Below are 15,503 nucleotides of genomic sequence, written 5' to 3'. Positions count from 1 at the left end.
CCACCTAGAGGGGTGGGATAGGGAGGGTGGGAGGGAGGGAGATGCAAGAGGGAGGAGATATGGGGATATTTGTTTATGTATAGGTGATTCACTTTGTTGTACAGCAGAAACTAAGATGCCATTGTAAAATAATTATACTCTGATAAAGATGTTTAAAAAATAGATGAGTTTCATGTAGTGAATTCTGAGACACTCCAATGTTGGGAAGATAGGGGAATAAAGATAAATTGAGGTGGAGCTGACTAGCAACCAGTTGAGCAAAATGCACATACAAAATCATTATAGTGATATAGATGATGGAGCTATACAATTTTTCTTTGCCTATTTTGTTTTCATAAGTTAGTGATTCTTTATAAAATCTTAAATTTTTTATTGAAATCTTATTTTTTCCCAACCTCTTCTGAAAAAAATATTAAAGAGAAACCATTGAGTTTAACAAAAAATTCTTAACAAAATACGCAATCTTTTTGTTTGCCATACATAAACGGATTCATAGCATGAATTTTCAACAAGTTTGACATAGCAGTACTATTTTTCCTAGAAACTTGAGGTTGAAGATGCAATTGACAAAAGATAAGACAGTGAAACAATATGAAATTAGTCAGCATAACTTAAAAGTTATGAATACTGGAACCAGCATACATGGTTCTATATTCTATCTGTGCCTTTCTTAGCTGTGTGAGTTGGGTATATTTCTTAACTTCTCAGTGTCTTATTTTCTTTATGTAAAATGCAGGTAAACAATAGTATCAACCTTATAGAGTTGCATGAGGATAAAATAATTTATATAGAAAAGTATTTGGAAAAAGTTACTCACTATGTGCAGATTAGTTTTATCTATTACTCTTATGTTTTCAGGCATTAGCACAAATCCTTTTAAAATTCTAACAGAATCCATTTTACTTCTGCCTCCATGCCTACATCCATATAGATCAATACATAAAATAGATGCACACATACAAATATATTATACTGTAAATGCTAATGTGTGTTCAGAAAGTGTAGTCTAATTTTCCAATTTCCAATTTGCAATACAATTTTATAATTGTAATAAGTTGCATCTTCCTTCAGTTACAATAAAATGCTTGTTTTTATTAACTTGCCTGCATTTGGCTTAATGAAATGATGAAATTAAATGTTTTCTAATTATTCAGTATGTCTAGACTGCTTAAAAAAATAGAAGTTTAAAAAAGCAATAACAACACACGTTTCTATTTCAGTGTTCTTCCTGACCCTGCTGGCTTCCTAGGGTGGGATATGTTAAAATAATTTTTTTAAAGTGTCTATCATTGCAATGAATTTGGACTCTTATGAATATAAGCCATAGATCCTAAAAACTTCAGATGTCCTGGTATAATAGGCAATTGATATTATCAAGATCCTCAGAAGTGGCTAGAGAAAGGTATTTTCTAAACTAAATCTTTAGCTAGGCAAAAAAAATATTAAACCACAATTTATTTAAAATTTTATAATGTGATTGCTGTTCAGGGGACTACATAGTCTGTGTTGATAGCAAGCACTGCCTTCAAAATATGTAAATAACACCTATTCTGTACAAACTGATAATCTATTTAGAAAATACACACAGCATACAAATTATTGTTTCATAAAGAGTCCGTATTTCCTCAAATGTGACGTGATCATGTTCAAAGTAATTATGTTAGTCTAATTTTTCAATTTTTACCATAATTATATTTGAATGCTATTTTTAAGAAATGTATGATTCCATTAAAATGTATGCTTAATCTAATCTTGAGACTATATTCTTCACATTATCTACATCATATTGTGGAGGAAATCAGGAATTTAGGAAAACAAATTCCCACATAGCAATGTGTTTTGTATATCAGAGGTTGTTCTTCTGTCAGGTGAAATGGAGTCAAGACTCAACTTTCATGCCAGTGCTTTTTAATTTTTTCTATATGTAACTATTTCTTTTACCATCAGAGTAGGATATTATTTACATGGGAATTGCTAGGGTTTTGAGAGTTATAAATTAACTAAATTCCATACCAATACCCCTCTAATATATGCAATGGATGAGACTAGGCACAGCGATTTTCAACTGTGAGAAAGAAAAATTCTCCACTGTTACTCATAGATTAAACACGTATGGGAAAACAATCTGATTGTTTTGACAGTGATAAGTTTTCTAAAGGTGATCCAGACTTAGAGTCATGGGAGAGAGACTTTAGTCTAAGCAGGGATGGCTTTTGAACATGCATAAAAGCTTAGGGGAGAGCACAAGCAGTGTTAGGTAATCCACATATTATGTGCAAGACTTTAGAATCATTTCCTTGTGGCCATAGTGCACAGTGGAGGGCAGAGAGTAGTCACAGGTGAAACTGGAGGAGACTACCCAGGCACAAGGTAGTCATTGGGCAATACTTTATGGTGGTTAAAATTCATCTACAAATAATAAGGTGCTACTAATTATTTGCAATTTATTTTACTGTATTTTTAAAAGCATACATTTAATAAGATAATGTGCTTTTAGTAAAAAGTTAAATAATAAAAAGGTGTATGGCACATATATACAATATTAAGTAATATCTTTCATTTTCCAAATCCACAGAACTATAATAATCAACATAGGTTATTCTTCATACCTTTTTTAAAAATTGTCCATTCAAATATGCACACAATGTTTTCCATAGGTTTAAATAAAAACATATTATGTTGCATGTGCTTGTGTGTGTGAATCTCTTTGTGCTCTTTAAAGTGATACTTTGTTAGAAGCTTTTGAAAAGATAGATATCATAATGGTAATAAGGGTTTAGAATATCAGTACAGTAGTTTGAGGAAGACAGATTCAATTTTAACAATTCTTGAGGAGGAGAAACTAGTTTGAAAATGCATGTGAGAACTTCTGTTTCCCAGTGGGATGGAGAGCTAAAGGAGGACCAGGGCTTAGAGCAAAACAACTAGAACATTTGCATAAATTTAGGCATTTGAAGCTAGAGAGTTATGGAGGTAATGAGAACTTGAAGGATCAAGACACTGAAGAAAGGAAAACACCCAAGAGTTTATCTGACTTCCTCAGCTCCTTTTACTTTCTCTGAGTATGCCAATTCAAAATGCAGGCAGAAGGCTAAGACCTTGAGACTATAAAACCTATGAAGAATAGTTGCTAAGAATAGAGAAACCAAGGAGTTTCATATGGATACATGGGGTCCAAGGCCATGGCCAGGTTTCCCCTGAATAACAACTGCTAGATTTTTGGTTTATGATGTAAGGTAGTAAAAAACTATGCATTTCCATCTATGAAAGAGTAATTGTATGAGACTTGGCCTTCTATAATAAACAACAAGCAAACTGGGCAGAATATATACAACCATTGCATTTAGGTATTTGACAACATGCAGTGCAGGACCGTAATCTCTGAGAAGAGAAAAATCAGTTAGATGAGCCCTACTATCATCCCGTCTTTCTGCTTGGAGATAATTCACTGGCCATAGCAAAGGAGGGAGAACCCCAACAGAATCCACTAATTTTGGTGAGGTGAAAAGATAGCAATTATACCCCAATAAAGATGTTTAAAAAAAAAAAAGATGTAAAGTTATTTTAAAGGGGAGTATGGCAACTAGAATTTGCTGAACAGAGTTTGGAGAAGTGGGATCTATGCAAGGAAAGAGCTCCATAAATCTGCTTAAGAGTCCCTTATAATGTTTGGCTGAATACCAAACTCAATATGCACTAGGTTGAACTCTAGGAGGCTAGGCAAAGAACAGCTACCATATAAAGGACAATTAATGGGAAATTGTAAGCTGGAAAATTTCCTGAACTCCCCCAGGTCTGTGAATCATTCAAATTTACTACTCAGAGAAAGATGGTTGCATATAAGGGCATTTTCGTAGATATTCAAAGTTCGTCATCTTGTTAGAGGGACTAAACAACTCCTAGAATAAGGACACTCTAGATCTACTATTTTTTTAAAAAGTTTAAAAATAAGCCTCAAAAATATCAAGCTGATCTAAAAATAACACCAATTAATGTATGTTATATAGATAAAATAAGAGCTTTTGTTATAATTATTAGAATATATTAACATTTGGTTGATGTCCTTAGGACTTGGTTCTGTAATAACCCAGGTAAACAGCCTAATAATTGTCTTTAAATTAAGGTGGTCCCCTAAGAACTTGTTCTTTCTCTTTCTCTACTACATCCATATTTTGTCCATTTTCCATTTCTGTTTTTCTCCTTTTAATCTAAGTAAAACCAACCATTTTTTAAGACCAAAAAAACCTTTCCTTTAAAAATATTTTTACCATAGTTATATCTTTGTGCTTTTTTTATAAACTGCTCTGATATTTTCAGAATCATAAATATCAGTTATAACAGGGGTAGCAACAGCTGGTGATCTTAGTGCTATTGCTTCTGTTACTACTATCATGGGTCCTTTGACCCTATTTTTCTCATCTCTAATCATGCAGAACTTTTGATGAATAATAATTAACAGATTGATGAATATATCAAAAGAGGTTAAAGTTAGGGTGGTAGTAGGCAGTGTTTACTCCCACATTAGTTAATTTTCTCTTGAAATGAGATGCAGAGAGCACAATAAATGCAACTGAAATTATAGTTCTTTTATCTCTTGAATCTAGTGTGACAAATTTGATTTTTGAAAGGTTAAGAAAATGCATTGTTATGATTTGATATTTTAAAAGGTCAAAAATATTATCTTTTTTCATAGTAGCAAAGAAATGGTGATTATTAAATTTTACAAATCATGGATGTTTTTGGAAAAAGTGAAGTACTGAGAATTCATTTTAAAAGTATACATACAATATATTACATTTTTCTCATCTATCTCCTTATAACTAGAGTTTAAAGTTGTGCTAGTTATGAATCAAGAAGCTCTGAGTACACCCAAAACTAACACAATATTGTAAATCAACAATACTTCAATAAAAAAGAAGCTCCGAGTAATAAAGTAACATAACTACACAGTATATATGTTTTTTAGGAATTCTAACAGTTAGTGACCTAATCAATTACTCATCCTATTTTTGTTTGCTTACCTGTTACCTATAATGAAACTCCATTCAGTTTATGATCTTTTCTCAAGGAAATTATATTTTATTTGGGAAGTTAAGTATATTTTACTCCATACAGAAACCACAATCATTGAAGAAAAAAATGGTGTCTTTAGTGGTATTTTGTTTTACTCGAGGAAACCAAATATTGCATAAATAAACTCAGAATAGAAAATATATTACTTCAAATCCCCATTCAGCTACTTACTAGTTGTCTCATACTCAGCAAGTAAAATGGGTGTAATATTCTTATTTGTCATTATAGAAATTAAAAGTAATCTAAGTAAAGGAACTAATTTATAGTGGACACTTTAGAAGCGTACATTACATTTTTAATTGTCATTTTGCAAACCTGGATATTAGTTTATAGTCACAATTCAATAAACTACAATGTCTATAAACATTAACCACTTTCAAAATAGGTATAAAATATAAACAGATATAAGCATGTGAATATGTGCAAATATAAAGATGAACTTTGATATAGCAAAAATACAGATGCACAAATATATGCACATATATATTTCTTATTGAAAATAGAAGCCACATGCTTTTTTCTTCTGTCAAACAGTGCTTTTTAAAAAACAAATCCTACCTACCTCCAAAAGGAAATAAAAAAAAAAAAAAAAAAAAAAAAAAAAAAAATTAGTACTTTGTTTAGGTGATAAAAAGGTAATACACATAATCCACCACAATAATTTATCTGCCATCTATTTTTTCTCATACTTACAACTACTTCTATAGCTCTTTCTGAAACAGTCTCAGAATCCATTCTATTAGAGTTCTAGCTTTAATGTTACTTTTAGCTCTCAAATTAATGTTTTCCTAGTACTTGGATATCATAAAAGTACAAATAACTGACAGAAATGGAAGAATCCTTCATGAGTGACTAGGGAGAGAGGAAAAAAAATTAAATGAGTGAAGTCAGAAGTGTCTATAGATGCAAGGAGAATAAGAAAAACTGGTAAAAATCATTAATGCTTTTATTATGTGTATATATCTAAGATTATTTATTGGAAACTGAGACTTTTTCAGGAAAAGCATACATTTGTAATTGCTTAAATACATTTTTTAAGGCCACTGCAGCTATAGAAAATTGTTCTGTTTTCTGGAATATCTGACATGTTTCCAGCTTCAAATTTCCCATGATATAGAATTATTCTATTATTGTGTCAGTGTTGATGTATCTTTCATTGCATACTTTATACCCTTTATTCCATGAAGTTGAAGAGAAGGATAAAGGACAAACAAAAGTATACTTTCCCACCAAAACATTTTCATTCCTTTCCAGCTGTGTTGTCATTTATTCCATTCTGCCTTTCAAGATACGTTTGTTTCCGGCATTCTAAGTTAAAAATAAGTGGTCATTTTTACTCTGATAATATCACAGATTGATCCTTTTTCTATGGTATTTTAGGATCAAGGTTCATTTCACCCTAAGCTATTCCTACATTTTCTTGGAAAGTATTCAAAAAAGATTTGCATTTTCTTGGCATAAAGAGAATTTTAATGTTGAGCTTTAATTAAGAAACCTATTTAAGAATAAAATGTAAGAACAAGAATTTAAAATTAAGAATAAGAATTTCTCTGCAGATTATACCTAGAGTATACCATTTGAATGTCACTGAAACAGGCATAAGACATTTGGTTGTACCTTGGCTTTTAGATTTTGCTAGTAGATTCCAATAACCCCTCCCTCCACATCAGCCAACCACCTCCCAGGAGATACTATTTGAATTGCATTTATGTACTGTTACCAATATGCCGTTTTCTTGAAATTGCAGTGGACATAAACAGCTCTGTAATACTGGACATCTTGCCACATATCAAACTTTAGCTGAAAGTTTCGAAAGGTAGCTGGTAACTCAGGTTTCTTTTACCTCACTGCATTGTGGGTAATGGCTCCAAAATGAAAACTACTTATCTGGACATCGCTAGTGACTAAATTAATCATTGTATATCTATTCATTGGCAGATTTTGTAGGTAGAGTGATATATTTGACCAGCAATTTTTTAAAAGATAAAGCTGTACATTCTGACTTAAAATTGTATTCAGTATTTTTTGTTAAATTAGAGAAGCAAGGACCATGATATTGTTTATGATTCTATCTTTTATAAGCAGAGCTAGAATTTATATATAAAGACATATAGACGTGTATACATGCTGACATAGAAATATGAGGACCTATACTTATCATTTGGGAAAGACAAGAATGCTTAACTAGGTTTACATTTGAAGGGAGCAATTGAAGAGGCATTAAGATTTTATAATTCATTTTATTTTTCTCTACTCTTTCAATTTTCTTACTTTACACACAAATACAAATGTTATTATTTTTGGAAACTAGTAGAGTTTATCCAGAACATAATTAAAGGCCACTTTTATAGACTTTTTTAATATAACAGTCTGCTTTCAGGAAAAAAAATATGTAAATATATGTATGTATAAAACATTTATTTTAGCAGAAATCTTAGAACATTTGCTTCTCTAACTTTGACTTTAGTAGAAATTATTACATTTCTGAAACAAAGACATTAATTAAATCCGAAGTGTACATGAAAAAATAAATATTCAAATATACATTTATGTAAGATTGATTTTATGAACGTTAATAGGAACCCTTTAATTTAATGTTGGTACTTTAAAATAAAAACCTATATTCCTATTCCTACTGAATAAATTACTCCCCTTTACCTCCCACAGCCAGAGCAAAATTTATCCTAGGGAAATATTAATATTTTAGAAAATATTATTAAAATTTTAAACTGAAACCTGTGATTTATTTTCCATAGTAAAATGTTTCCCAAGAAGATTATAGGTGGATTATTTATATAGGCCTGTGTGTACAATGAATGTAGATTAGGAAATAATTTTTTTTTACCATTTATAAGGTCATTTCTAGGCCACTTTTAAAATAATTTTAAATACAAGCTAGTTAAAATTATTGAAATGAATCTAACTCCATATTTTGTTCCATTAATTTTGTCTCCATATTTTCCATTAAATGATAATTAGTAGGTGCTCAGGTTGAATATATGTTTTATAATGTACAGAAAAGGGACTCAGGATGTAGAGCTATGAAAGCTGATACTAATTTCAGATCTCCTATTTACTTATCTATTGTATCTGGCAATCAGGTTCAATTCTTTGGCATTAAGATCCTTGAGAATGGAGTACAGGACTGCACTCTCTTAAATATTATATGATTACAAATGAAATTAAACAAAAATTTTAAATTCCACCTGAGTAAATTTCTAATCAAACATTCTTGGACGTATTTGGACATTATGTTCTCTACATAATTCTACAAAGTAATCTGAAAATGTGACTGTTTAGCAACTTTAAGCAGTGTATTTTATATAATCTTGAAGATTGATGAGAACTCCTTGAATATAATTTAAACTAACTTATCCCCAAAGTAAAAGCCAATGTATAAATAAGAAAGAAAAGAAAGAACTCACACATAGAAAGAACAAGAAGATTAAAAGACATAAAAAAAAGAAGAAAGCACTTGTAGAGAAATTAAGCATCACTCTCAGAACAAGAGTTGTAAAGCTAAACTAATTAAAATTTTGGCATTATTGATCACTGTAGAAAATCTCTTATAAGTTTCATAAACCAATCTTCTCATTAGCTGTTCTATGAAAGTTGAACATGTTTTAATATCACTTACCAAGATTGTTAGTAAGATGCTCTGGAATGTATTTTTAAATTGCTATTTGAAGACATAGTGATTAACTTCATCAGGAATAATACTGCTTTATCATCTCATTCTCATCCATGGAGTTTCCAGTGCTATTTCTGTCACTAGTCTCTATTTAGTACTCACTATATGTCATTTTATGATAATTATTACCTTAGCTATTGTATCCCAATGAATTTTTAACAATCTGATGTCTTATTCTAAACAGTGTTCTTAATGGACTTCCTTGGTGGCACAGTGGTTAAGAATCCTCCTGCCAATGCAGGGGACACGGGTTCAGTCCCTGGTCCCAGAAGATCCTACATGCCGCGGAGCAACTAAGCCCTTGTGCCACAATTACTGAGCCTTCATTCTAGAGCCCGCAAGCCACAGCTACTGAGCCTGTGTGCCACAACTACTGAAGCCCACGTGCCTAGAGCCCATGCTCCGCAATGAGAGAAACCACCACAATAAGCCGCACACTGAAATGAAGAGTATCTCCTGCTCACCGCAACTAGAGAAAGCCCACAGCAGCAACGAAGACCCAACACAGCCAAAAATAAATAAGTAAATAAATAAAAATAAACAATATTTTTAAATAATCAGGAAAGTAAAAAAAATCACATTTGGGTATAATTGGAAAGGGTCTAAATGATGTTCCAGTCTAGCTATATAAAGATCTTCCAGTCTAAAATAAAGTGAATATTCTATTTGCTATATCCAATTTATTATATATTCATACACATATATACATGTGTGATAACACATATGTATGGGTATATCTATATGCTATTATAAACTCTTCTCAGATATTATAAGGTAAACATGGAAAAATAACAGTGTAATAGTAGTAATATATGTGTATCCAAAAATATAAACCAATAAGTGATTCTGAGATTTAGCCTGAACAGGTGGGAAGTGAAGACAGAGAGAGAGAGAAAAAGAGAGAGAAAAACCAAAACTGTCCCTGTCTCTTTGGATAAAAGGAGACCAGTATTAATCCTTAAATCTTTAGGGGATATTTGATTCTTTGACAATCATGGGGCTGACACTAGAACTCTTAATTGTACCTTGGGAAATGTGGATGTGTTTTTATACAGGTTCATGTATGCATATTAGTTTAAAATAAGTGTTCTATACTTGGGCTTCCTAAGAATTTTTCTGTCACTAAATTCTGAGCCACAGTTCCCACTTATGTGAAATAGCAATGACACCAACCACACCACAAGGTATATAAGGAGAAAAGGTGAGATAAAGAGCTGTTAAAAAAAGGCTTTTATATGTTGATAATTTTTTATACTTTTATAAATATAATCCAGCATATAAAAGTTAAGGCTATATGGAAAATTAGTAAGTATATGTAGTTTCTTACATAGACACTTGGTTTTTCCAGAAAATTGAGACAGAACAGCAAAAACCAGACCCCTGTGGTTTTAACTTTAAAGGTATTTTACGACAAAGTTAGCCACTGCAGAATTCTGAGAACTTTCCAACTAAGTAACATTACTGACTAAAAGATACATGATGGTGATGAATCCATCTCACTCTGCAAAGTGTAATTATTTATACTGCCAAAATGTTAGGCAACATATTTATTTCCCTTCAGGCTCACCAGAAAAATAATAAACCAAGTGTATTGGATATTTTGAATTTCATTTTCATATTGATTACTAATATAGGGCTATATTACCTCAAATTTTTGACTGTAAAAAATGTCAACACAATAAATTATGAACCCACTCCAGATGGGTATATTCACTTATTAGATGATTACATAATGCAAACTAATTCTAAACTTCCTTCCAAGTTCAGTGATTATAATTTGAGACAGTTTTATATTTAAAGAAATTTGTAATTAACCCCATCAAACAACTGTCATCTCTTTTATTCCTTAAAAAGCCACTAAATATTTACTTCAATCTCATGGTCACAACATTATTTGAATGCGAAATGATAGAGATAGTCCTTAAAAATTAGATTAACCTCCACATACACACACACAAACACACACACACACACACAGATGCACACACACACAACACATGCACTTTTTTTCTATTATTTATTGTTGTTTTGGAAATTTGGTCCCAAGAAATATGAAATAGAATTTTCACATAAAGTATTGAAATAAAATTTTCTAACACTCAGTGATTCTAATGCTTAGATGAAAATTGAAAAAAATTGACATATATAACTACTGTACAAAATTATTTTATTAGAATAATTTAAAACAATATTGATATGAGAGAAAATAGCTAGATTAATGGAATAATTATATGATTGAAGTGATGTTACTATTGTAGTGATATATTGTTTGGCTAAGCAAGAAAAGAAACAGAAAAGAAAAAATATGTACAAATAATTATCAAAGATTCCTTTTCTTTATATGACCAGGAAAGTCTTAGTTTTCTATATCTTGTTATTCATGAAATATAAAGATTTTGGGATTATATATATGCCTACTCTTTAATTACTTTGTCCAAGGGAGAGAGGGAATGACTTATAAACCTATGCATTAAAACAAAGCAAAATAAAACAAAAGCATATATATATGCCACATTGTACCACCTGTTCCAAAACAGGAAAATTTTAGAGCTGTTATTTAAATAATACGTTATTATAAAGAAAAACCATCCACTGCAGATATCTAAGCTTTTTTAGTTTGCATGGGAGATCTATTTTCATAACTTGTATTGTTTGGGAGCAAATAGGTTTTAATGGCCTGCTATCATAATGATGGTCTTAAATGCACAATAACTGTGACTTTTGTATGATGGGGTAAAACACAAGCTCAAATAACACTAAGTGCTATTACAAGTATTTTCATATGCCGTAAACTCAAGAGTCACCATCACTATAGCTTTTGTTATAGAACTGTCACCAATCCACAGTCAAAATATCACTTTAGTGGAGATAGATAGTCATACAATGATTCATTTCATCTACTAAATGGATTCCTCATTTTTGTTCCAGCCACTGCTATTCTATTCATCAAATGCATATTCTAGATTCTCCAGTTTTTGAGGTATCTAATCCCTGTAATCTTTAGTTTATTTATTAGTTCTAAGTAACACATATAGAAACTCTCAAAATTTTTGATTATCTTATCAAAAGTTGATAATAAACTGTTTTCAACAACTACATATTAATGCCCAAACTATTTTCATCAACTTATAAGGCCACCACTGCATAGCTGTTAAATAATGCATCATTTTTCTGGAACATCTTATTTTATTTAACTAAAGTTTCTACTCTCTCTACTGCCCTACAAAGATTAACATCCTCTAAACCCAGCAGATTGTTATTTCCTGGATTCCCAAAAAGATCCACAGCATCTTCTGTTGAGGCAACTTTCTATAAAATATTAATCATCATAATAGCAACACTTACTTTTAAATTGATAATTGATATGCAAGCAAAGGCTGGGTACTTTGTGAGGTAGGCACTCATACCCATTTTTTGTGTGAATAAGGCTTACTTATTTGTCAATCAATAGAGTCAGTAAGTAGTAGACCAGGAATTTGAATACAGCTTTGTTTAACTGTGCTATGTTGCAGCATATATTTCTTCAAGTACCTCTTCAGGAAAGTGAAATATGTCACTTAAGACTTTCTCAAATCAGTGGATATAAACCACTGTGTTGATTTCCAGATTTTCTCTACTTAGATTTGTCTTGTTATTCTGTCATTCAACTTTCCCTTCTTATGAACCTTCTCTCCAAACTCTGTTCTCATTGTATCTCCCTAACTAGGATATTAATATAATGGTTTAGGAAACTCAGTAGACAGTGTTCCTTACCTATACTATTATCTGCAACTTTTTCTCTAAGGCTCATGATGAAATGTTTATGGTACTATTGCAAATCATGTATGACTACTAAATTTGAGGGTCTTTAAGTACATCATACTTGCTACAGAATTTGAAGTTAATGTTATAGATTGTGAGATTAATTGGAGAATAAATGCTTTTCACTGTTTAAGACTTAAAATCATGATGTATTTAAGGGTTTCATAATATAAACAATGTCTTTAAAATATATAGAATGTGCAAAAAGTGAAAACTAAATATGTGAAAATTTTAATAGCATTATGACCAGTGTAACCAATCTAATGATCTAAATTGTTAGTGCCTATCATTTTAATTAATTGAAAATGTTTAATTTTATTTGGATCTTTTTTAGCACCAAAATTACTTGGAAATGATGGTTTTTAGTTAATCAGAAGTATTACTGGTAGTATTCATCATGTATTCTGCCTTATAAAGAGTCTCAGATAGAACCTTTTTGTTATAAGTACAGAAAATTAAATCCAATGGCTTAATCAAAAATACAGTATATTGGCTCACATAAAAAAAATCAATCAGTAATCATGATTTCAGACATGATGTGGTGCAGGGCCCAGTCAACGTCATCAGATGCATTTCTTGGCTTCCTTTCCATTAGGTTCCTTCCACTCTTAAGCTCTGCATGGTGGTCCCAGAAACTTCCAGATAACCAATGAGACAAACAATAATCTCAGGATTTAGTTTTCTTTTTCCCCATTGACCTGTCTTGAGTCATCTGTTCATCCCTGTACCATCTCTGTGACAGTGAGTAGGTTAATTGGCCTAGAACACTTGCTATATCCTTGGAGTCTTGGATGGAGCCACGTTTCTAGAAAATGCATGGAATATGGGTATGGTTGCCATAAGGAGATGAAACAGATTTTGCAATTAAAAAACATAAGCTAAATAAGATGAAAACACCACAAATCCACCAAAAAAACAAAAAACCTTTAAATATCTATTATACAAGTCTCAGTAAGAACTATAAGAACTATATTCTAACTTTCTTCCTCCTCTGCTTTTTTTGTTTTGGAGAGATGGTGTTTAGCTTTTTCATATTTACCTGTCTGACTTGTAAAATTTTTTCCACAATTCTCTGAAAAGTTTTTCTATCTTCTCAGTCTAAATTTTTTTTTTTTTTTGTGGTACGTGGGCCTCTCACTGCTGTGGGCTCTCCCATTGTGGAGCACAGGCCTAGCTGCTACGCGGCATGTGGGATCTTCCCGGACCGGTGCACGAACCCGTGTCCCCTGCATTGGCAGGCGGACTCTCAACCACTGTGCCACCAGGGAAGCCCTCAAAATTTTGATTATTAATCTGAGTAAAAATATCAATAAGAAAAATAATTTGTTTTCCTCAAATGATTTAGGATTGTTTCCATTTATTTTAAGTGTTATTTAGCACACAAAGAATCATATCAATGATGAAATGCCAAACAAGGTGTTGTAAAAAAAAAAGGAATTTTTATAAAATTAAGATAATGTGCAAGAAAATGAATCAGCTCCTTTTGTAAAGGTAAAATGAGAAACAAAAATAATTTTGATCGAGATAGCATTTCTTTTTTATAAATTCTTGTTTTGGTTCTTGGGCAACCAGAAAAAGTTGCCTACTCAGGGATGAGATATTCTTCCCAAAATTTGTCTCTCAAATCAGCATCTTTGGGAAGGATCTGTTTAATCCCTTTTGAATTTAGTGCAGCAATACTATTCTCATCCATAATCACAAAGTTAAGTAACATTAGCTTCACGACAGCTTCACTCCAAATAGCTTTGAATGAGAGCACAACTGAATGCTCTGCACTGATAGCATTAGCTCTCTATTTGTCCTCATATATATCATAGTGTGATTGCAGTGTCCAAGTATTTTTATTTTAGCTTCTTTTATCTTTGCTCATAGTTGCTTTGCAAAGAGTTTTGCTATTTTTGTACTACTAATTTCACTTCCCTTTGGTCTCTCTTTATAATCCCTGGAATGATTTGTCTAACATTTCTCTAATCAATTAAAAATTTGAATATACACCTTTGCTTAAAAAATATGGCATTTTAAATATTATAAAAGCATTTAATAAAAAAATGAAGAAATAGAGAATGATTATTTGACTAAAGATAATGAATGTGTCTTGTTAGAATCTGAAAGAGTTGTTTGCTTGTCATTTAATGTCATCTGTGTAAATATAAATTTTCCTCTAAGGCAATATTTTTCAACATAAGAACAAAAAGACATACTGTGTCACTTTCACTTGAAAGGAAAATTCAATCTGGTGCCAACCCCAACCTTTAGGTTAGGCCAAATGATTCACAAGCACAATGATTATAAACTGACATTGTTAAGAACACTGAATTGAAACTTGAAATGGTAGCAAAAAGGGATAAATTTGAATCACATTACTAACAATAAAGATGGAAGAAATAATATCATAAAGCCTCTGAAGTAAAGAAATAATTATTTCATAATTGCTGATTTCAATGATACAAATGGTATGTTATAGAGAAAAAAATATCTATTTCAATGATACAAATGGTATGTTATAGAGAAAAAAAAATCTATTTGAATGATGCAACACCCCTGGAATCCTTCCTATTTTTCAAAGCTCAGCTCATTAATTATTCAAACATTTTAATTTTACTTTTTTACATTTCAATTTAAGGGTTTGGTCAAACCTAGAAGGTATGGAAATAATTAGTCCTGGGAGACAAGAAAATTCAGTAAGATATTTTCACGGCCAAAAAGTCAGGCAGCCTGTACCAAAGAACTACATTTAATAACGAATATGTGTGAGATAGATACTTAATCAAAGCTGGAGGTCAGAGTAGCTTGGCATGGGATGGGGATGGGGGAGCGAGAGGGCTCAAAGTAGACACTTGAAAGCTAAGTGTGAAATCAGTGGGTCAAAGGAAAATCAGAAAAGAAGATATAAGTCATAATTCAAAATGACTCCAGGAATCACAAGACCAAGAAGTAA

The sequence above is a fragment of the Neophocaena asiaeorientalis genome, unplaced genomic scaffold, assembly GCF_003031525.2.
Source record: "Neophocaena asiaeorientalis asiaeorientalis breed wild unplaced genomic scaffold, Neophocaena_asiaeorientalis_V1.1 scaffold184, whole genome shotgun sequence".
Taxonomy (NCBI): Eukaryota; Metazoa; Chordata; class Mammalia; order Artiodactyla; family Phocoenidae; genus Neophocaena; species Neophocaena asiaeorientalis.
The sequence above is the reverse complement of the archived record's forward strand: the minus strand, read 5'-3'. Positions refer to the sequence as shown.